Consider the following 20,269-nt stretch of genomic DNA (forward strand, 5'->3'; position numbering starts at 1 on the left):
GGGAATTCGTAGCATGTAGTGAGAATAGTGTGCTGCCGGAAACAAGTGAATTCAGTGGGAGAGAAAGGTAAAAGGGAAATGCTAAGAAGCCAGCGGAAGGAATGGTGCAACAGAGCTCAGGAAGAAACGGGAGTCACGTAAGACACGCCCTAGACATGGGGCGCCATAAACTTTTATTAAACCAATCTTTCAGTCTCCTTAGAGCCTGTCAAAAATTGCCAATGCTGACTGTATTTCAAGTCATCATGGCGGGGTATTGGGTAAAGTTTTCAATTAGCAATAATCACGCCTCGGATTGACCTCATGGGCTACGATACTGCCACTGCGCAAAGTTAACTGTTCAAGTGGGACAGCTTTTAAGAGCTACCACGTAAGGACACTTTAAGACAGCGGTGAGAAAAAGTTCATGACCATAAGCCATTGCAAATTATTGTGGGAGGCAATATTCTAATTAGGCCCGCTTCCTCCTACAGGGAAGCTTAAACCCCAACAAATTCCTCGGTCTTCTTATATGGCATCTTGGAATGGTTCCAAACCTATAACAGAGAGTGAGGGCAACCATATCTTGCAGCAAACCTTGTACAATTTTTTTTCTCTCTTTGGAAACGGTTTTGCCAAGATTCTACTACAGCAGCCATTAGGCAGAGTACACAATCCGCTGGTCTCCGTTCGTCCCCAAAGTCACACATTTCATGACTCCATCGATAGGAATGACCCTTGCCTAGCACCTGTCTTCTCTTCATCCACACTCAACAGGGCTGAAAGAACATTTGTGGTGGCTTTTTCAAAATTCCATGGTGTTCATTAGTAAGTGCTAGCGACCACCCAGCTATTCCTAAGGTTTGGTCTGATTGTCTCAAGCGGCAATTCACTGCCTTGATCCAGAAAATCTTTTTTTCCCAGAAATTCAATCAAACGTTACGTTCTGTTGGAAGACGTAATATAGGTCTCCAATTCTTTATTTCTTCCATTGCATTGAAGCATACAATAAATCAAAAGAAGTCAGGATAAAAAAATGATGAAAAAAAAGCTGAAAAGTTAAAATAAAAAGTGAAATTCTGGCTTAAAACTGGTCTCCAGAAAACATAGATAATAAAAATGATCAAGCCTAGGAAATGATTGTAGCTGCCTGCTTGATGTGGAAAGTAAGAGCCAAAGAAGACGGGTGCCGTGGCTGAAATTATCCTTCATCAGAATTGGTGAAGTTCTCTATTTTTGTCAAACAAACAAACACAGGGGAAAGCGCGAACGCAGTCCCCCACTACCATAAATTATGCAGTCGAGTTTCCCACATTTGAGGAAATCGCAGAGGTCAACTGGTACGGAGTGCAATGAACCAGCCTCACTCTGGGAGAGCCACCTTAGGGATCATGGCTATTGCTCCCCTGCCAGGTAAGTATGACATGACGGGTACATTCAAAGGCACGCCCGCTGGGAAGCCTTTCCTTTAGGCTGTGGTGAAATAATAAAGCAAGTTAAAAAAAAAAAAAAAGCAAATAAATAATCCAAATGATAGAAGGCTACAAAAGATTACCAAACCTCGTGGCTGATCGTTGTTTTCCTTAGCTACCAGTAATTTTAGTGCCTTCAGGTGGTTAGGTGTGAATAATTGAGCTGGATTCAGGGTGCGAAGGAGCAATTTGCATAAAGGCAAATGCTAGGCCAATGAGCCGAAGGATGGAATTCGTAGCATGGAGTGAGAATAGTGTGCTGCCGGAAACAAGTGAATTCAGTGGGAGAGAAAGGTAAAAGGGAAATGCTAAGAAGCCAGCGGAAGGAATGGTGCAACAGAGCTCAGGAAGAAACGGGAGTCACGTAAGACACGCCCTAGACATGGGGCGCCATAAACTTTTATTAAACCAATCTTTCAGTCTCCTTAGAGCCTGTCAAAAATTGCCAATGCTGACTGTATTTCAAGTCATCATGGCGGGGTATTGGGTAAAGTTTTCAATTAGCAATAATCACGCCTCGGATTGACCTCATGGGCTACGATACTGCCACTGCGCAAAGCTAGCTGTTCAAGTGGGCCAGCTTTTAAGAGCTACCACGTAAGGACACTTTAAGACAGCGGTGAGAAAAAGTTCATGACCATAAGCCATTGCAAAGGATTATGGGAGGCAATATTCTAATTAGGCCCGCTTCCTCCTACAGGGAAGCTTAAACCCCAACAAATTCCTCGGTCTTCTTATATGGCATCTTGGAATGGTTCCAAACCTATAACAGAGAGTGAGGGCAACCATATCTTGCAGCAAACCTTGTACAATTTTTTTTCTCTCTTTGGAAACAGTTTTGCCAAGATTCTACTACAGCAGCCATTAGGCAGAGTACACAATCCGCTGGTCTACGTTCGTCCCCAAAGTCACACATTTCATGACTCCATCGATAGGAATGACCCTTGCCTAGCACCTGTCTTCTCTTCATCCACACTCAACAGGGCTGAAAGAACATTTGTGGTGGCTTTTTCAAAATTCCATGGTGTTCATTAGTAAGTGCTAGCGACCACCCAGCTATTCCTAAGGTTTGGTCTGATTGTCTCAAGCGGCAATTCACTGCCTTGATCCAGAAAATCTTTTTTTCCCAGAAATTCAATCAAACGTTACGTTCTGTTGGAAGACGTAATATAGGTCTCCAATTCTTTATTTCTTCCATTGCATTGAAGCATACAATAAATCAAAAGAAGTCAGGATAAAAAAATGATGAAAAAAAAGCTGAAAAGTTAAAATAAAAAGTGAAATTCTGGCTTAAAACTGGTCTCCAGAAAACATAGATAATAAAAATGATCAAGCCTAGGAAATGATTGTCGCTGCCTGCTTGATGCGGAAAGTAAGAGCCAAAGAAGACGGGTGCCGTGGCTGAAATTATCCTTCGTCAGAATTGGTGAAGTTCTCTATTTTTGTCAAACAAGCAAACACAGGGGAAAGCGCGAACGCAGTCCCCCACTACCATAAATTATGCAGTCGAGTTTCCCACATTTGAGGAAATCGCAGAGGTCAACTGGTACGGAGTGCAATGAACCAGCCTCACTCTGGGAGAGCCACCTTAGGGATCATGGCTATTGCTCCCCTGCCAGGTAAGTATGACATGACGGGTACATTCAAAGGCACGCCCGCTGGGAAGCCTTTCCTTTAGGCTGTGGTGAAATAATAAAGCAAGTTAAAAAAAAAAAAAGCAAATAAATAATCCAAATGATAGAAGGCTACAAAAGATTACCAAACCTCGTGGCTGATCGTTGTTTTCCTTAGCTACCAGTAATTTTAGTGCCTTCAGGTGGTTAGGTGTGAATAATTGAGCTGGATTCAGGGTGCGAAGGAGCAATTTGCATAAAGGCAAATGCTAGGCCAATGAGCCGAAGGATGGAATTCGTAGCATGTAGTGAGAATAGTGTGCTGCCGGAAACAAGTGAATTCAGTGGGAGAGAAAGGTAAAAGGGAAATGCTAAGAAGCCAGCGGAAGGAATGGTGCAACAGAGCTCAGGAAGAAACGGGAGTCACGTAAGACACGCCCTAGACATGGGGCGCCATAAACTTTTATTAAACCAATCTTTCAGTCTCCTTAGAGCCTGTCAAAAATTGCCAATGCTGACTGTATTTCAAGTCATCATGGCGGGGTATTGGGTAAAGTTTTCAATTAGCAATAATCACGCCTCGGATTGACCTCATGGGCTACGATACTGCCACTGCGCAAAGCTAGCTGTTCAAGTGGGCCAGCTTTTAAGAGCTACCACGTAAGGACACTTTAAGACAGCGGTGAGAAAAAGTTCATGACCATAAGCCATTGCAAAGGATTATGGGAGGCAATATTCTAATTAGGCCCGCTTCCTCCTACAGGGAAGCTTAAACCCCAACAAATTCCTCGGTCTTCTTATATGGCATCTTGGAATGGTTCCAAACCTATAACAGAGAGTGAGGGCAACCATATCTTGCAGCAAACCTTGTACAATTTTTTTTCTCTCTTTGGAAACAGTTTTGCCAAGATTCTACTACAGCAGCCATTAGGCAGAGTACACAATCCGCTGGTCTACGTTCGTCCCCAAAGTCACACATTTCATGACTCCATCGATAGGAATGACCCTTGCCTAGCACCTGTCTTCTCTTCATCCACACTCAACAGGGCTGAAAGAACATTTGTGGTGGCTTTTTCAAAATTCCATGGTGTTCATTAGTAAGTGCTAGCGACCACCCAGCTATTCCTAAGGTTTGGTCTGATTGTCTCAAGCGGCAATTCACTGCCTTGATCCAGAAAATCTTTTTTTCCCAGAAATTCAATCAAACGTTACGTTCTGTTGGAAGACGTAATATAGGTCTCCAATTCTTTATTTCTTCCATTGCATTGAAGCATACAATAAATCAAAAGAAGTCAGGATAAAAAAAAAGCTGAAAAGTTAAAATAAAAAGTGAAATTCTGTCTTAAAACTGGTCTCCAGAAAACATAGATAATAAAAATGATCAAGCCTAGGAAATGATTGTCGCTGCCTACTTGATGCGGAAAGTAAGAGCCAAAGAAGACGGGTGCCGTGGCTGAAATTATCCTTCGTCAGAATTGGTGAAGTTCTCTATTTTTGTCAAACAAGCAAACACAGGGGAAAGCGCGAACGCAGTCCCCCACTACCATAAATTATGCAGTCGAGTTTCCCACATTTGAGGAAATCGCAGAGGTCAACTGGTACGGAGTGCAATGAACCAGCCTCACTCTGGGAGAGCCACCTTAGGGATCATGGCTATTGCTCCCCTGCCAGGTAAGTATGACATGACGGGTACATTCAAAGGCACGCCCGCTGGGAAGCCTTTCCTTTAGGCTGTGGTGAAATAATAGGAAATGGCACGTTAGTGCAAGTGTTCCCAGTGGGTGGGAACTAGAGTGTGTCTGCAGACCCAGGAGGGCATAACCCTTGTATGTGTACAAAATAGAGAAAAAGTGAACCCAAGCTGTGGGGCAGCTTCAGGAGCACAGGAGTTGGGTGCTGCAGGGATGATTCTAACCAATGTGGCAGACTTAAAAATTCAACTTTATTATGGGCACCATAACAACTGTATGGTCCCAGACAAATATATACATATAGAGAAAGGAAACTTAATATCCCACAACCGCTATGAACCAAACGGGGAAAGCAAAAATGTATAAAAGGTTGTACCTACGAAATGGCTATAGGAACCTGTGGAAGCTAGCCCTGCTGTATACTGCTTGTGAGTGGAGAAAGACTGAGAATGTATACGCAGAGGCTAGGTAACAGGTATTGTACAGTGCAGACTAATGCTCTTAGTGGCAGCTGACCTCTACGACAGGGATAAGTGAGTGAAGACAGCTCTAGAATGACAGGAACAGGTTGAACCACACGGTTCAGACCAAATGATGGATTACTGTGAGTCAATAATAGAGTACACTCAATCCTGTCTATAAAGGAATCGGATGTTGCCTTGGAAAGAGGCTATACTCCGTACTGGGATTACTCAAAAGCACTTGCACCGCTGGTGATGGCACAATCTACCAAACAGGGAGAGTGCCTAGCGGTGACAGACTGTGAGGAGGTGGAGGGGGTTGTAACTCACTTAGTAACAAGGCTACTAATCGGTGCCAATAGTTAAGGAGCCCCCCCAAACAGACAGTCTGGCTATAGAGCTTGCCGGTATAACAGCTGGACGGAGCAGGCTCTCCTATGTGTGGAGAGGAAACAATATGGGTAGGGAGACACAAATGTGTCCACACTTGGAACGTAAAGACGCTACCATTAGGTGCAGTATAACCTGTCTCCCAGTAACCCGCTTGCTGTCTTTGCTTTGTGTCAGCTGCTTGCCAGTGTAACAGCTGGACGAGACAGACTCTCCTAGACGGAGATAGCCCGATGTGGGTAGGGAGACACAGATGTGTCCACACTCTTTAAACGTAAGTATGCTACAGGTAAGTGTAGTAACGCCGTCTCCACACTAACCCACTGGTTGTCTTTGCTTGATGTCAACAGCTAGAGAAGCCTCTCTCCTACTAGTGGAGAGGAGCTAAAGTAATTCACCTGTAAGGAGTAAAAAAAGATTCTGCACTGAAGTGAATAGAGTAGCTAAAGAGCTACTTGCTAGCTCAGTAGGTGCTAAAGTTGTTTCCCCTGGTGATCACATCAAATCGTGTAGTTTAAAATAAAGAAATTGGCGACCTAACGTCCGTTTCGGCGCTGCTACAGCGCCTTTGTCAAAGGTGAGGTGTGTACTGCTGCTTACAGCGTTTTAAAGCCGATCTAGGCGGCTTTTCCAGCCAATCAGGACGTTGGGCGTGTACTGCCTCCTGGTGTCCGACTGTGATTGGCTGTATACGCTGTCACTCCTCGTTTAGTCCGCCCACTTGTTGTGAGCGGGGGGGGGGGGGGGGGGAGTACTGTCACACTGTCCATCCGTATTGGCAGAATGCATACTGTAAATGGTCGGTCCAGATTAGTTATCGTCGGATCCTGACGGATCCTGAGCCATGGTCATTGAGGAGGCTGTAAGAGCAGCTATCAGTGCCTGGCTTGGGACCACCGAAGGAGGGGGTGTAGTGATGCCCATGGGTATATCCTTCGGGCGTACTCCGATGTCAGGGAAGATAAGTGGTCCCTGGGGTGGAGGGATGCCCAATGAGTATCTAGTGATTGACTTATTAACAGTCTCTGCCGTGGTTGGAAAGATTCAGTGTGACAGAAAGGGAGCTGCGAGTACATGATGGAATGCTCTATTAATACGAAAAGCATGAAAGAATTATTTAGGAGGGCCAATGGTGTGAATCGAAAAATACTACATATCTATATACATATATACACGAGGTGCTAGGGAATCAGGAGTCAATGAACGGGGTGAAGGTGAATCCTTCATTTAGGCCTTTGGGTGATAGTGTGTCCAGTTTGTAGATCCAATAGCACTCCCTCCTTCTGAGGGTCATATCTAGGTCCCCACCTCTTTTGCCCAGTTGGATTCTCTCGATGCCAGCGAACTTAATGCATTTGGGAGTATCCATGTGATGCATTCTGATATGTCTAGCTACTGGTGTGTCTTTGCTGGAGGTAACGGAGTGGACATGCTCCATAATACGTCTTTTGAATGGGCGTATGGTTTTGCCCACGTATTTTAAGCCACATTTGCACGTCAATAAGTATACTATCCCGGAGGTGTTGCAATTAAAAAATTGTTTTATGGGGATAACGATAGTATTGGTCGAGTCCATGATAGTTTTGGACCCCTTGGCTATGTGTAAGCATGCAACACATTTGCCGCACTGGTATGTGCCATGTATATTGAGCCAGGTAGTGTTTTTCTTTTTCTTAGGTGCGGTGAAGTGACTGGGTACCAGTATCTCCTTCATATTCCTGCCTCTCCTGGCTGTGACCGATACTTTGCTGGAAATAACGTCCTTCAAATGCGGGTCCTGAGTTAACAGGGGCCAGAAGCGGCCCATGACCTTTTTGACTTCGTTCCAACCGGCGTCGTAGCTTGCTATGCATCTGATAAGTTTCTGAGGGTCCTGGTCAGGCTTGTCTGCTAATAGGTCATCACGTGTACTGCTCAGAGCCCTCTGATAGGCATGTTTGAGACATCTATTGGGATATCCTTTTTGTTTGAATCTGTGTCTCAGTTCAATAGCTTTAAGTTTGAAATCCTCAATGGATGAACAGTTTCTCCTGAGTCTAAGGTACTGGCCCACTGGGATCCCCCTCTTAAGGGGTATAGGATGGTGGCTTTCCCAACGTAACATGCTGTTAGTGGATGTGGGCTTGCGGTACAGTGTGGTCTCAATCATGAGGTCCCCAGTGATCCTTAGTGAGCAGTCTAGGAAGTTTAGTGTCTGGTCACCGAACTCCATAGTGAGCCTGAGATTCAGGTCATTCTTATTCAGAGTCTCTACAAACTTGACGAGGTGTGTTAAGGTACCCGTCCAGATGATAAGGACGTCGTCAATATACCTCTTCCATAGGAAGATACAGTCCGTGAATTCTTTGAGAGACCCAGAAAAAACTAACTCACTCTCCCACCATCCCAGATGCAGGTTGGCATAGGATGGGGCACAAGACGTCCCCATCGCAGTCCCCTGCACCTGGTGATAGTGTTTGTTCTGGAAGAGAAAGAAGTTGTGAGTAAGAATGAACCTCAGTAGATTTAATACAAACTGGGTATGGGTGGTGTGTTCGGTGCCCCTTGTTTTCAGGAAATATTCGACATGATCCAGACCACTGGAGTGTGGTATGGAGGAATATAAGGTCTCCACATCAAGACTACATAGTACTGATCCCTCTGGTACCTTTAGTGACGCTAGGCATTTGAGGGTGTCCTTGGTGTCTTTTAGGTAGGATGGTAATTTTTCTACGAATGGGCGTAGTATTCTATCCACATAAACACTGCCTCTGCTTGTAAAGTTACTAGAGCCTGAGACTATTGGTCTTGCTGTCAGGTCTTTTTGTTGCTTATGTATTTTAGGGAGGCAGTAAAATGTGGATGTTGTAGGGTTCTTGATATAGATACTGCCATGCTCCTCTTTCGAGAGTACACCCTGGTCAAAGGCTTGATCCAAGAGGATCTTATATTCGCATTGATATTTTATGGAGGGGTCAGTAGTCAATACTTTGTAAGTCTTGTCATCGTGGAGAATGACTTCAGCCATCCGTACATAATGTGCTCTGTTGAGTAGGACTACGTTGCCACCCTTGTCAGCAGGTTTGATTACGATGTCCTCATTATCCCTGAGGTCACACAGGGCTCGCCATTCGTTACCCGAGAGATTACCCCTTGGTTTGACTGTCAGCATGTCAGTATTCATGGTCTTGATCATGTTAGTGATTGAATCAATGAACGTATCTATATTCTTAAACTCTCTGAAATTTGGAGTAAATTTACTTCGCTGGCAGAGATCGGTGTAAGGGGCTGTAGGATTGGTGTCATTATCATCAAGGAGAGATACTAGCTGTGGTGAAATAATAAAGCAAGTAAAAAAAAAAAAAAAAAATAATCCAAATGATAGAAGGCTACAAAAGATTACCAAACCTCGTGGCTGATCGTTGTTTTCCTTAGCTACCAGTAATTTTAGTGCCTTCAGGTGGTTAGGTGTGAATAATTGAGCTGGATTCAGGGTGCGAAGGAGCAATTTGCATAAAGGCAAATGCTAGGCCAATGAGCCGAAGGATGGGAATTCGTAGCATGTAGTGAGAATAGTGTGCTGCCGGAAACAAGTGAATTCAGTGGGAGAGAAAGGTAAAAGGGAAATGCTAAGAAGCCAGCGGAAGGAATGGTGCAACAGAGCTCAGGAAGAAACGGGAGTCACGTAAGACACGCCCTAGACATGGGGCGCCATAAACTTTTATTAAACCAATCTTTCAGTCTCCTTAGAGCCTGTCAAAAATTGCCAATGCTGACTGTATTTCAAGTCATCATGGCGGGGTATTGGGTAAAGTTTTCAATTAGCAATAATCACGCCTCGGATTGACCTCATGGGCTACGATACTGCCACTGCGCAAAGCTAGCTGTTCAAGTGGGCCAGCTTTTAAGAGCTTCCACGTAAGGACACTTTAAGACAGCGGTGAGAAAAAGTTCATGACCATAAGCCATTGCAAAGGATTATGGGAGGCAATATTCTAATTAGGCCCGCTTCCTCCTACAGGGAAGCTTAAACCCCAACAAATTCCTCGGTCTTCTTATATGGCATCTTGGAATGGTTCCAAACCTATAACAGAGAGTGAGGGCAACCATATCTTGCAGCAAACCTTGAACAATTTTTTTTCTCTCTTTGGAAACGGTTTTGCCAAGATTCTACTACAGCAGCCATTAGGCAGAGTACACAATCCGCTGGTCTACGTTCGTCCCCAAAGTCACACATTTCATGACTCCATCGATAGGAATGACCCTTGCCTAGCACCTGTCTTCTCTTCATCCACACTCAACAGGGCTGAAAGAACATTTGTGGTGGCTTTTTCAAAATTCCATGGTGTTCATTAGTAAGTGCTAGCGACCACCCAGCTATTCCTAAGGTTTGGTCTGATTGTCTCAAGCGGCAATTCACTGCCTTGATCCAGAAAATCTTTGTTTCCCAGAAATTCAATCAAACGTTACGTTCTGTTGGAAGACGTAATATAGGTCTCCAATTCTTTATTTCTTCCATTGCATTGAAGCATACAATAAATCAAAAGAAGTCAGGATAAAAAAATGATGAAAAAAAAGCTGAAAAGTTAAAATAAAAAGTAAAATTCTGGCTTAAAACTGGTCTCCAGAAAACATAGATAATAAAAATGATCAAGCCTAGGAAATGATTGTCGCTGCCTGCTTGATGCGGAAAGTAAGAGCCAAAGAAGACGGGTGCCGTGGCTGAAATTATCCTTCGTCAGAATTGGTGAAGTTCTCTATTTTTTCAAACAAGCAAACACAGGGGAAAGCGCGAACGCAGTCCCCCACTACCATAAATTATGCAGTCGAGTTTCCCACATTTGAGAAAATCGCAGAGGTCAACTGGTACGGAGTGCAATGAACCAGCCTCACTCTGGGAGAGCCACCTTAGGGATCATGGCTATTGCTCCTCTGCCAGGTAAGTATGACATGACGGGTACATTCAAAGGCACGCCCGCTGGGAAGCCTTTCCTTTAGGCTGTGGTGAAATAATAAAGCAAGTTAAAAAAAAAAAGCAAATAAATAATCCAAATGATAGAAGGCTACAAAAGATTACCAAACCTCGTGGCTGATCGTTGTTTTCCTTAGCTACCAGTAATTTTAGTGCCTTCAGGTGGTTAGGTGTGAATAATTGAGCTGGATTCAGGGTGCGAAGGAGCAATTTGCATAAAGGCAAATGCTAGGCCAATGAGCCGAAGGATGGGAATTCGTAGCATGTAGTGAGAATAGTGTGCTGCCGGAAACAAGTGAATTCAGTGGGAGAGAAAGGCAAAAGGGAAATGCTAAGAAGCCAGCGGAAGGAATGGTGCAACAGAGCTCAGGAAGAAACGGGAGTCACGTAAGACACGCCCTAGACATGGGGCGCCATAAACTTTTATTAAACCAATCTTTCAGTCTCCTTAGAGCCTGTCAAAAATTGCCAATGCTGACTGTATTTCAAGTCATCATGGCGGGGTATTGGGTAAAGTTTTCAATTAGCAATAATCACGCCTCGGATTGACCTCATGGGCTACGATACTGCCACTGCGCAAAGCTAGCTGTTCAAGTGGGCCAGCTTTTAAGAGCTACCACGTAAGGACACTTTAAGACAGCGGTGAGAAAAAGTTCATGACCATAAGCCATTGCAAAGGATTATGGGAGGCAATATTCTAATTAGGCCCGCTTCCTCCTACAGGGAAGCTTAAACCCCAACAAATTCCTCGGTCTTCTTATATGGCATCTTGGAATGGTTCCAAACCTATAACAGAGAGTGAGGGCAACCATATCTTGCAGCAAACCTTGTACAATTTTTTTTCTCTCTTTGGAAACAGTTTTGCCAAGATTCTACTACAGCAGCCATTAGGCAGAGTACACAATCCGCTGGTCTACGTTCGTCCCCAAAGTCACACATTTCATGACTCCATCGATAGGAATGACCCTTGCCTAGCACCTGTCTTCTCTTCATCCACACTCAACAGGGCTGAAAGAACATTTGTGGTGGCTTTTTCAAAATTCCATGGTGTTCATTAGTAAGTGCTAGCGACCACCCAGCTATTCCTAAGGTTTGGTCTGATTGTCTCAAGCGGCAATTCACTGCCTTGATCCAGAAAATCTTTTTTTCCCAGAAATTCAATCAAACGTTACGTTCTGTTGGAAGACGTAATATAGGTCTCCAATTCTTTATTTCTTCCATTGCATTGAAGCATACAATAAATCAAAAGAAGTCAGGATAAAAAAATGATGAAAAAAAAGCTGAAAAGTTAAAATAAAAAGTGAAATTCTGGCTTAAAACTGGTCTCCAGAAAACATAAATAATAAAAATGATCAAGCCTAGGAAATGATTGTCGCTGCCTGCTTGATGTGGAAAGTAAGAGCCAAAGAAGACGGGTGCCATGGCTGAAATTATCCTTCGTCAGAATTGGTGAAGTTCTCTATTTTTGTCAAACAAGCAAACACAGGGGAAAGCGCGAACGCAGTCCCCCACTACCATAAATTATGCAGTCGAGTTTCCCACATTTGAGGAAATCGCAGAGGTCAATTGGTACGGAGTGCAATGAACCAGCCTCACTCTGGGAGAGCCACCTTAGGGATCATGGCTTTTGCTCCCCTGCCAGGTAAGTATGACATGACGGGTACATTCAAAGGCACGCCCGCTGGGAAGCCTTTCCTTTAGGCTGTGGTGAAATAATAAAGCAAGTTTAAAAAAAAAAAAAAAGCAAATAAATAATCCAAATGATAGAAGGCTACAAAAGATTACCAAACCTCGTGGCTGATCGTTGTTTTCCTTAGCTACCAGTAATTTTAGTGCCTTCAGGTGGTTAGGTGTGAATAATTGAGCTGGATTCAGGGTGCGAAGGAGCAATTTGCATAAAGGCAAATGCTAGGCCAATGAGCCGAAGGATGGGAATTCGTAGCATGTAGTGAGAATAGTGTGCTGCCGGAAACAAGTGGATTCAGTGGGAGAGAAAGGTAAAAGGGAAATGCAAGGAAGCCAGCGGAAGGAATGGTAGAAACGGGAGTCACGTAAGACACGCCCTAGACATGGGGCGCCATAAACTTTTTTTAAACCAATCTTTCAGTCTCCTTAGAGCCTGTCAAAAATTGCCAATGCTGACTGTATTTCAAGTCATCATGGCGGGGTATTGGGTAAAGTTTTCAATTAGCAATAATCACGCCTCGAATTGACCTCATGGGCTACGATACTGCCACTGCGCAAAACTAGCTGTTCAAGTGGGCCAGCTTTTAAGAGCTACCACGTAAGGAAACTTTAAGACAGCGGTGAGAAAAAGTTCATGACCATAAGCCATTGCAAAGGATTGTGGGAGGCAATATTCTAATTAGGCCGGCTTCCTCCTACAGGGAAGCTTAAACCCCAACAAATTCCTCGGTCTTCTTATATGGCATCTTGGAATGGTTCCAAACCTATAACAGAGAGTGAGGGCAACCATATCTTGCAGCAAACCTTGTACAATTTTTTTTCTCTCTTTGGAAACGGTTTTGCCAAGATTCTACTACAGCAGCCATTAGGCAGAGTACACAATCCGCTGGTCTACGTTCGTCCCCAAAGTCACACATTTCATGACTCCATCGATAGGAATGACCCTTGCCTAGCACCTGTCTTCTCTTCATCCACACTCAACAGGGCTGAAAGAACATTTGTGGTGGCTTTTTCAAAATTCCATGGTGTTCATTAGTAAGTGCTAGCGACCACCCAGCTATTCCTAAGGTTTGGTCTGATTGTCTCAAGCGGCAATTCACTGCCTTGATCCAGAAAATCTTTTTTTCCCAGAAATTCAATCAAACGTTACGTTCTGTTGGAAGACGTAATATAGGTCTCCAATTCTTTATTTCTTCCATTGCATTGAAGCATACAATAAATCAAAAGAAGTCAGGATAAAAAAATGATGAAAAAAAAGCTGAAAAGTTAAAATAAAAAGTGAAATTCTGGCTTAAAACTGGTCTCCAGAAAACATAGATAATAAAAATGATCAAGCCTAGGAAATGATTGTCGCTGCCTGCTTGATGCGGAAAGTAAGAGCCAAAGAAGACGGGTGCCGTGGCTGAAATTATCCTTCGTCAGAATTGGTGAAGTTCTCTATTTTTGTCAAACAAGCAAACACAGGGGAAAGCGCGAACGCAGTCCCCCACTACCATAAATTATGCAGTCGAGTTTCCCACATTTGAGGAAATCGCAGAGGTCAACTGGTACGGAGTGCAATGAACCAGCCTCACTCTGGGAGAGCCACCTTAGGGATCATGGCTATTGCTCCCCTGCCAGGTAAGTATGACATGACGGGTACATTCAAAGGCACGCCCGCTGGGAAGCCTTTCCTTTAGGCTGTGGTGAAATAATAAAGCAAGTTTAAAAAAAAAAAAGCAAATAAATAATCCAAATGATAGAAGGCTACAAAAGATTACCAAACCTCGTGGCTGATCGTTGTTTTCCTTAGCTACCAGTAATTTTAGTGCCTTCAGGTGGTTAGGTGTGAATAATTGAGCTGGATTCAGGGTGCGAAGGAGCAATTTGCATAAGGACAAATGCTAGGCCAATGAGCCGAAGGATGGGAATTCGTAGCATGTAGTGAGAATAGTGTGCTGCCGGAAACAAGTGAATTCAGTGGGAGAGAAAGGTAAAAGGGAAATGCTAAGAAGCCAGCGGAAGGAATGGTGCAACAGAGCTCAGGAAGAAACGGGAGTCACGTAAGACACGCCCTAGACATGGGGCGCCATAAACTTTTATTAAACCAATCTTTCAGTCTCCTTAGAGCCTGTCAAAAATTGCCAATGCTGACTGTATTTCAAGTCATCATGGCGGGGTATTGGGTAAAGTTTTCAATTAGCAATAATCACGCCTCGGATTGACCTCATGGGCTACGATACTGCCACTGCGCAAAGTTAACTGTTCAAGTGGGCCAGCTTTTAAGAGCTACCACGTAAGGACACTTTAAGACAGCGGTGAGAAAAAGTTCATGACCATAAGCCATTGCAAATTATTGTGGGAGGCAATATTCTAATTAGGCCCGCTTCCTCCTACAGGGAAGCTTAAACCCCAACAAATTCCTCGGTCTTCTTATATGGCATCTTGGAATGGTTCCAAACCTATAACAGAGAGTGAGGGCAACCATATCTTGCAGCAAACCTTGTACAATTTTTTTTCTCTCTTTGGAAACGGTTTTGCCAAGATTCTACTACAGCAGCCATTAGGCAGAGTACACAATCCGCTGGTCTACGTTCGTCCCCAAAGTCACACATTTCATGACTCCATCGATAGGAATGACCCTTGCCTAGCACCTGTCTTCTCTTCATCCACACTCAACAGGGCTGAAAGAACATTTGTGGTGGCTTTTTCAAAATTCCATGGTGTTCATTAGTAAGTGCTAGCGACCACCCAGCTATTCCTAAGGTTTGGTCTGATTGTCTCAAGCGGCAATTCACTGCCTTGATCCAGAAAATCTTTTTTTCCCAGAAATTCAATCAAACGTTACGTTCTGTTGGAAGACGTAATATAGGTCTCCAATTCTTTATTTCTTCCATTGCATTGAAGCATACAATAAATCAAAAGAAGTCAGGATAAAAAAATGATGAAAAAAAGCTGAAAAGTTAAAATAAAATGTGAAATTCTGGCTTAAAACTGGTCTCCAGAAAACATAGATAATAAAAATGATCAAGCCTAGGAAATGATTGTCGCTGCCTGCTTGATGCGGAAAGTAAGAGCCAAAGAAGACGGGTGCCGTGGCTGAAATTATCCTTCGTCAGAATTGGTGAAGTTCTCTATTTTTGTCAAACAAGCAAACGCAGGGGAAAGCGCGAACGCAGTCCCCCACTACCATAAATTATGCAGTCGAGTTTCCCACATTTGAGGAAATCGCAGAGGTCAACTGGTATGGAGTGCAATGAACCAGCCTCACTCTGGGAGAGCCACCTTAGGGATCATGGCTATTGCTCCCCTGCCAGGTAAGTATGACATGATGGGTACATTCAAAGGCACGCCTGCTGGGAAGCCTTTCATTTAGGCTGTGGTGAAATAATAAAGCAAGTTAAAAAAAAAAAGCAAATAAATAATCCAAATGATAGAAGGCTACAAAAGATTACCAAACCTCGTGGCTGATCGTTGTTTTCCTTAGCTACCAGTAATTTTAGTGCCTTCAGGTGGTTAGGTGTGAATAATTGAGCTGGATTCAGGGTGCGAAGGAGCAATTTGCATAAAGGCAAATGCTAGGCCAATGAGCCGAAGGATGGGAATTCGTAGCATGTAGTGAGAATAGTGTGCTGCCGGAAACAAGTGAATTCAGTGGGAGAGAAAGGCAAAAGGGAAATGCTAAGAAGCCAGCGGAAGGAATGGTGCAACAGAGCTCAGGAAGAAACGGGAGTCACGTAAGACACGCCCTAGACATGGGGCGCCATAAACTTTTATTAAACCAATCTTTCAGTCTCCTTAGAGCCTGTCAAAAATTGCCAATGCTGACTGTATTTCAAGTCATCATGGCGGGGTATTGGGTAAAGTTTTCAATTAGCAATAATCACGCCTCGGATTGACCTCATGGGCTACGATACTGCCACTGCGCAAAGCTAGCTGTTCAAGTGGGCCAGCTTTTAAGAGCTACCACGTAAGGACACTTTAAGACAGCGGTGAGAAAAAGTTCATGACCATAAGCCATTGCAAAGGATTATGGGAGGCAATATTCTAATTAGGCCCGCTTCCTCCTACAGGGAAGCTTAAACCCCAACAAATTCCTCGGTCTTCTTATATGGCATCTTGGAATGGTTCCAAACCTATAACAGAGAGTGAGGGCAACCATATCTTGCAGCAAACCTTGTACAATTTTTTTTCTCTCTTTGGAAACGGTTTTGCCAAGATTCTACTACAGCAGCCATTAGGCAGAGTACACAATCCGCTGGTCTACGTTCGTCCCCAAAGTCACACATTTCATGACTCCATCGATAGGAATGACCCTTGCCTAGCACCTGTCTTCTCTTCATCCACACTCAACAGGGCTGAAAGAACATTTGTGGTGGCTTTTTCAAAATTCCATGGTGTTCATTAGTAAGTGCTAGCGACCACCCAGCTATTCCTAAGGTTTGGTCTGATTGTCTCAAGCGGCAATTCACTGCCTTGATCCAGAAAATCTTTTTTTCCCAGAAATTCAATCAAACGTTACGTTCTGTTGGAAAACGTAATATAGGTCTCCAATTCTTTATTTCTTCCATTGCATTGAAGCATACAATAAATCAAAAGAAGTCAGGATAAAAAAATGATGAAAAAAAAGCTGAAAAGTTAAAATAAAAAGTGAAATTCTGGCTTAAAACTGGTCTCCAGAAAACATAGATAATAAAAATGATCAAGCCTAGGAAATGATTGTCGCTGCCTGCTTGATGCGGAAAGTAAGAGCCAAAGAAGACGGGTGCCGTGGCTGAAATTATCCTTCATCAGAATTGGTGAAGTTCTCTATTTTTGTCAAACAAGCAAACACAGGGGAAAGCGCGAACGCAGTCCCCCACTACCATAAATTATGCAGTTGAGTTTCCCACATTTGAGGAAATCGCAGAGGTCAACTGGTACGGAGTGCAATGAACCAGCCTCACTCTGGGAGAGCCACCTTAGGAATCATGGCTATTGCTCCCCTGCCAGGTAAGTATGACATGACGGGTACATTCAAAGGCACGCCCGCTGGGAAGCCTTTCCTTTAGGCTGTGGTGAAATAATAAAGCAAGTAAAAAAGAAAAAAAAAGAAGAGCAAATAAATAATCCAAATGATAGAAGGCTACAAAAGATTACCAAACCTCGTGGCTGATCGTTGTTTTCCTTTGCTACCAGTAATTTTAGTGCCTTCAGGTGGTTAGGTGTGAATAATTGAGCTGGATTCAGGGTGCGAAGGAGCAATTTGCATAAAGGCAAATGCTAGGCCAATGAGCCGAAGGATGGGAATTCGTAGCATAGAGTGAGAATAGTGTGCTGCCGGAAACAAGTGGATTCAGTGGGAGAGAAAGGTAAAAGGGAAATGCAAGGAAGCCAGCGGAAGGAATGGTGCAACAGAGCTCAGGAAGAAACGGGAGTCACGTAAGACACGCCCTAGACATGGGGCGCCATAAACTTTTTTTAAATCAATCTTTCAGTCTCCTTAGAGCCTGTCAAAAATTGCCAATGCTGACTGTATTTCAAGTCATCATGGCGGGGTATTGGGTAAAGTTTTCAATTAGCAATAATCACGCCTCGGATTGACCTCATGGGCTACGATACTGCCACTGCGCAAAGTTAACTGTTCAAGTGGGCCAGCTTTTAAGAGCTACCACGTAAGGAAACTTTAAGACAGCGGTGAGAAAAAGTTCATGACCATAAGCCATTGCAAAGGATTGTGGGAGGCAATATTCTAATTAGGCCGGCTTCCTCCTACAGGGAAGCTTAAACCCCAACAAATTCCTCGGTCTTCTTATATGGCATCTTGGAATGGTTCCAAACCTATAACAGAGAGTGAGGGCAACCATATCTTGCAGCAAACCTTGTACAATTTTTTTTCTCTCTTTGGAAACGGTTTTGCCAAGATTCTACTACAGCAGCCATTAGGCAGAGTACACAATCCGCTGGTCTACGTTCGTCCCCAAAGTCACACATTTCATGACTCCATCGATAGGAATGACCCTTGCCTAGCACCTGTCTTCTCTTCATCCACACTCAACAGGGCTGAAAGAACATTTGTGGTGGCTTTTTCAAAATTCCATGGTGTTCATTAGTAAGTGCTAGCGACCACCCAGCTATTCCTAAGGTTTGGTCTGATTGTCTCAAGCGGCAATTCACTGCCTTGATCCAGAAAATCTTTTTTTCCCAGAAATTCAATCAAACGTTACGTTCTGTTGGAAGACGTAATATAGGTCTCCAATTCTTTATTTCTTCCATTGCATTGAAGCATACAATAAATCAAAAGAAGTCAGGATAAAAAAATGATGAAAAAAAAGCTGAAAAGTTAAAATAAAAAGTGAAATTCTGGCTTAAAACTGGTCTCCAGAAAACATAGATAATAAAAATGATCAAGCCTAGGAAATGATTGTCGCTGCCTGCTTGATGCGGAAAGTAAGAGCCAAAGAAGACGGGTGCCGTGGCTGAAATTATCCTTCGTCAGAATTGGTGAAGTTCTCTATTTTTGTCAAACAAGCAAACACAGGGGAAAGCGCGAACGCAGTCCCCCACTACCATAAATTATGCAGTCGAGTTTCCCACATTTGAGGAAATCGCAGAGGTCAACTGGTACGGAGTGCAATGAACCAGCCTCACTCTGGGAGAGCCACCTTAGGGATCATGGCTATTGCTCCCCTGCCAGGTAAGTATGACATGACGGGTACATTCAAAGGCACGCCCGCTGGGAAGCCTTTCCTTTAGGCTGTGGTGAAATAATAAAGCAAGTTTAAAAAAAAAAAAGCAAATAAATAATCCAAATGATAGAAGGCTACAAAAGATTACCAAACCTCGTGGCTGATCGTTGTTTTCCTTAGCTACCAGTAATTTTAGTGCCTTCAGGTGGTTAGGTGTGAATAATTGAGCTGGATTCAGGGTGCGAAGGAGCAATTTGCATAAGGACAAATGCTAGGCCAATGAGCCGAAGGATGGGAATTCGTAGCATGTAGTGAGAATAGTGTGCTGCCGGAAACAAGTGAATTCAGTGGGAGAGAAAGGTAAAAGGGAAATGCTAAGAAGCCAGCGGAAGGAATGGTGCAACAGAGCTCAGGAAGAAACGGGAGTCACGTAAGACACGCCCTAGACATGGGGCGCCATAAACTTTTATTAAACCAATCTTTCAGTCTCCTTAGAGCCTGTCAAAAATTGCCAATGCTGACTGTATTTCAAGTCATCATGGCGGGGTATTGGGTAAAGTTTTCAATTAGCAATAATCACGCCTCGGATTGACCTCATGGGCTACGATACTGCCACTGCGCAAAGTTAACTGTTCAAGTGGGCCAGCTTTTAAGAGCTACCACGTAAGGACACTTTAAGACAGCGGTGAGAAAAAGTTCATGACCATAAGCCATTGCAAATTATTGTGGGAGGCAATATTCTAATTAGGCCCGCTTCCTCCTACAGGGAAGCTTAAACCCCAACAAATTCCTCGGTCTTCTTATATGGCATCTTGGAATGGTTCCAAACCTATAACAGAGAGTGAGGGCAACCATATCTTGCAGCAAACCTTGTACAATTTTTTTTCTCTCTTTGGAAACGGTTTTGCCAAGATTCTACTACAGCAGCCATTAGGCAGAGTACACAATCCGCTGGTCTACGTTCGTCCCCAAAGTCACACATTTCATGACTCCATCGATAGGAATGACCCTTGCCTAGCACCTGTCTTCTCTTCATCCACACTCAACAGGGCTGAAAGAACATTTGTGGTGGCTTTTTCAAAATTCCATGGTGTTCATTAGTAAGTGCTAGCGACCACCCAGCTATTCCTAAGGTTTGGTCTGATTGTCTCAAGCGGCAATTCACTGCCTTGATCCAGAAAATCTTTTTTTCCCAGAAATTCAATCAAACGTTACGTTCTGTTGGAAGACGTAATATAGGTCTCCAATTCTTTATTTCTTCCATTGCATTGAAGCATACAATAAATCAAAAGAAGTCAGGATAAAAAAATGATGAAAAAAAGCTGAAAAGTTAAAATAAAATGTGAAATTCTGGCTTAAAACTGGTCTCCAGAAAACAT

At 43.6% G+C, this 20,269-nt stretch overlaps 19 non-coding genes across 19 annotated transcripts; all 19 read right to left on the reverse strand.

Annotated features, from left to right (window-relative positions):
- Positions 1 to 193: 193 nt before the first annotated feature.
- Positions 194 to 334, reverse strand: LOC134592784 (U4 spliceosomal RNA). Its single transcript, XR_010089360.1, has one exon. It is a non-coding gene; the product is annotated as a U4 spliceosomal RNA (small nuclear RNA).
- Positions 335 to 1,233: 899 nt separating this feature from the next.
- On the reverse strand, positions 1,234 to 1,400 carry LOC134589882 (U1 spliceosomal RNA). The gene has a single exon (XR_010086890.1). It is a non-coding gene; the product is annotated as a U1 spliceosomal RNA (small nuclear RNA).
- Positions 1,401 to 1,871: 471 nt separating this feature from the next.
- Positions 1,872 to 2,012, reverse strand: LOC134592238 (U4 spliceosomal RNA). Its single transcript, XR_010088893.1, has one exon. It is a non-coding gene; the product is annotated as a U4 spliceosomal RNA (small nuclear RNA).
- An 899-nt stretch (positions 2,013 to 2,911) lies between these two features.
- Positions 2,912 to 3,078, reverse strand: LOC134589883 (U1 spliceosomal RNA). Its single transcript, XR_010086891.1, has one exon. It is a non-coding gene; the product is annotated as a U1 spliceosomal RNA (small nuclear RNA).
- Positions 3,079 to 3,547: 469 nt separating this feature from the next.
- LOC134592239 (U4 spliceosomal RNA) lies at positions 3,548 to 3,688 on the reverse strand. Its single transcript, XR_010088894.1, has one exon. It is a non-coding gene; the product is annotated as a U4 spliceosomal RNA (small nuclear RNA).
- Positions 3,689 to 4,576: 888 nt separating this feature from the next.
- Positions 4,577 to 4,743, reverse strand: LOC134589884 (U1 spliceosomal RNA). The gene has a single exon (XR_010086892.1). It is a non-coding gene; the product is annotated as a U1 spliceosomal RNA (small nuclear RNA).
- A 4,583-nt stretch (positions 4,744 to 9,326) lies between these two features.
- On the reverse strand, positions 9,327 to 9,467 carry LOC134592241 (U4 spliceosomal RNA). The gene has a single exon (XR_010088895.1). It is a non-coding gene; the product is annotated as a U4 spliceosomal RNA (small nuclear RNA).
- An 898-nt stretch (positions 9,468 to 10,365) lies between these two features.
- Positions 10,366 to 10,532, reverse strand: LOC134590450 (U1 spliceosomal RNA). Its single transcript, XR_010087372.1, has one exon. It is a non-coding gene; the product is annotated as a U1 spliceosomal RNA (small nuclear RNA).
- Positions 10,533 to 11,000: 468 nt separating this feature from the next.
- LOC134592242 (U4 spliceosomal RNA) lies at positions 11,001 to 11,141 on the reverse strand. The gene has a single exon (XR_010088896.1). It is a non-coding gene; the product is annotated as a U4 spliceosomal RNA (small nuclear RNA).
- An 899-nt stretch (positions 11,142 to 12,040) lies between these two features.
- On the reverse strand, positions 12,041 to 12,207 carry LOC134590726 (U1 spliceosomal RNA). The gene has a single exon (XR_010087608.1). It is a non-coding gene; the product is annotated as a U1 spliceosomal RNA (small nuclear RNA).
- A 457-nt stretch (positions 12,208 to 12,664) lies between these two features.
- On the reverse strand, positions 12,665 to 12,805 carry LOC134593816 (U4 spliceosomal RNA). Its single transcript, XR_010090243.1, has one exon. It is a non-coding gene; the product is annotated as a U4 spliceosomal RNA (small nuclear RNA).
- Positions 12,806 to 13,704: 899 nt separating this feature from the next.
- Positions 13,705 to 13,871, reverse strand: LOC134589885 (U1 spliceosomal RNA). The gene has a single exon (XR_010086893.1). It is a non-coding gene; the product is annotated as a U1 spliceosomal RNA (small nuclear RNA).
- A 470-nt stretch (positions 13,872 to 14,341) lies between these two features.
- On the reverse strand, positions 14,342 to 14,482 carry LOC134592785 (U4 spliceosomal RNA). Its single transcript, XR_010089361.1, has one exon. It is a non-coding gene; the product is annotated as a U4 spliceosomal RNA (small nuclear RNA).
- An 898-nt stretch (positions 14,483 to 15,380) lies between these two features.
- Positions 15,381 to 15,547, reverse strand: LOC134591077 (U1 spliceosomal RNA). The gene has a single exon (XR_010087908.1). It is a non-coding gene; the product is annotated as a U1 spliceosomal RNA (small nuclear RNA).
- Positions 15,548 to 16,015: 468 nt separating this feature from the next.
- LOC134592243 (U4 spliceosomal RNA) lies at positions 16,016 to 16,156 on the reverse strand. Its single transcript, XR_010088897.1, has one exon. It is a non-coding gene; the product is annotated as a U4 spliceosomal RNA (small nuclear RNA).
- An 899-nt stretch (positions 16,157 to 17,055) lies between these two features.
- Positions 17,056 to 17,222, reverse strand: LOC134591316 (U1 spliceosomal RNA). Its single transcript, XR_010088113.1, has one exon. It is a non-coding gene; the product is annotated as a U1 spliceosomal RNA (small nuclear RNA).
- A 477-nt stretch (positions 17,223 to 17,699) lies between these two features.
- On the reverse strand, positions 17,700 to 17,840 carry LOC134592786 (U4 spliceosomal RNA). The gene has a single exon (XR_010089362.1). It is a non-coding gene; the product is annotated as a U4 spliceosomal RNA (small nuclear RNA).
- An 899-nt stretch (positions 17,841 to 18,739) lies between these two features.
- LOC134589886 (U1 spliceosomal RNA) lies at positions 18,740 to 18,906 on the reverse strand. Its single transcript, XR_010086894.1, has one exon. It is a non-coding gene; the product is annotated as a U1 spliceosomal RNA (small nuclear RNA).
- A 470-nt stretch (positions 18,907 to 19,376) lies between these two features.
- Positions 19,377 to 19,517, reverse strand: LOC134592787 (U4 spliceosomal RNA). The gene has a single exon (XR_010089363.1). It is a non-coding gene; the product is annotated as a U4 spliceosomal RNA (small nuclear RNA).
- Positions 19,518 to 20,269: the final 752 nt, after the last annotated feature.

The sequence above is a fragment of the Pelobates fuscus genome, chromosome 2, assembly GCF_036172605.1.
Source record: "Pelobates fuscus isolate aPelFus1 chromosome 2, aPelFus1.pri, whole genome shotgun sequence".
Lineage (NCBI taxonomy): Eukaryota > Metazoa > Chordata > Amphibia > Anura > Pelobatidae > Pelobates > Pelobates fuscus.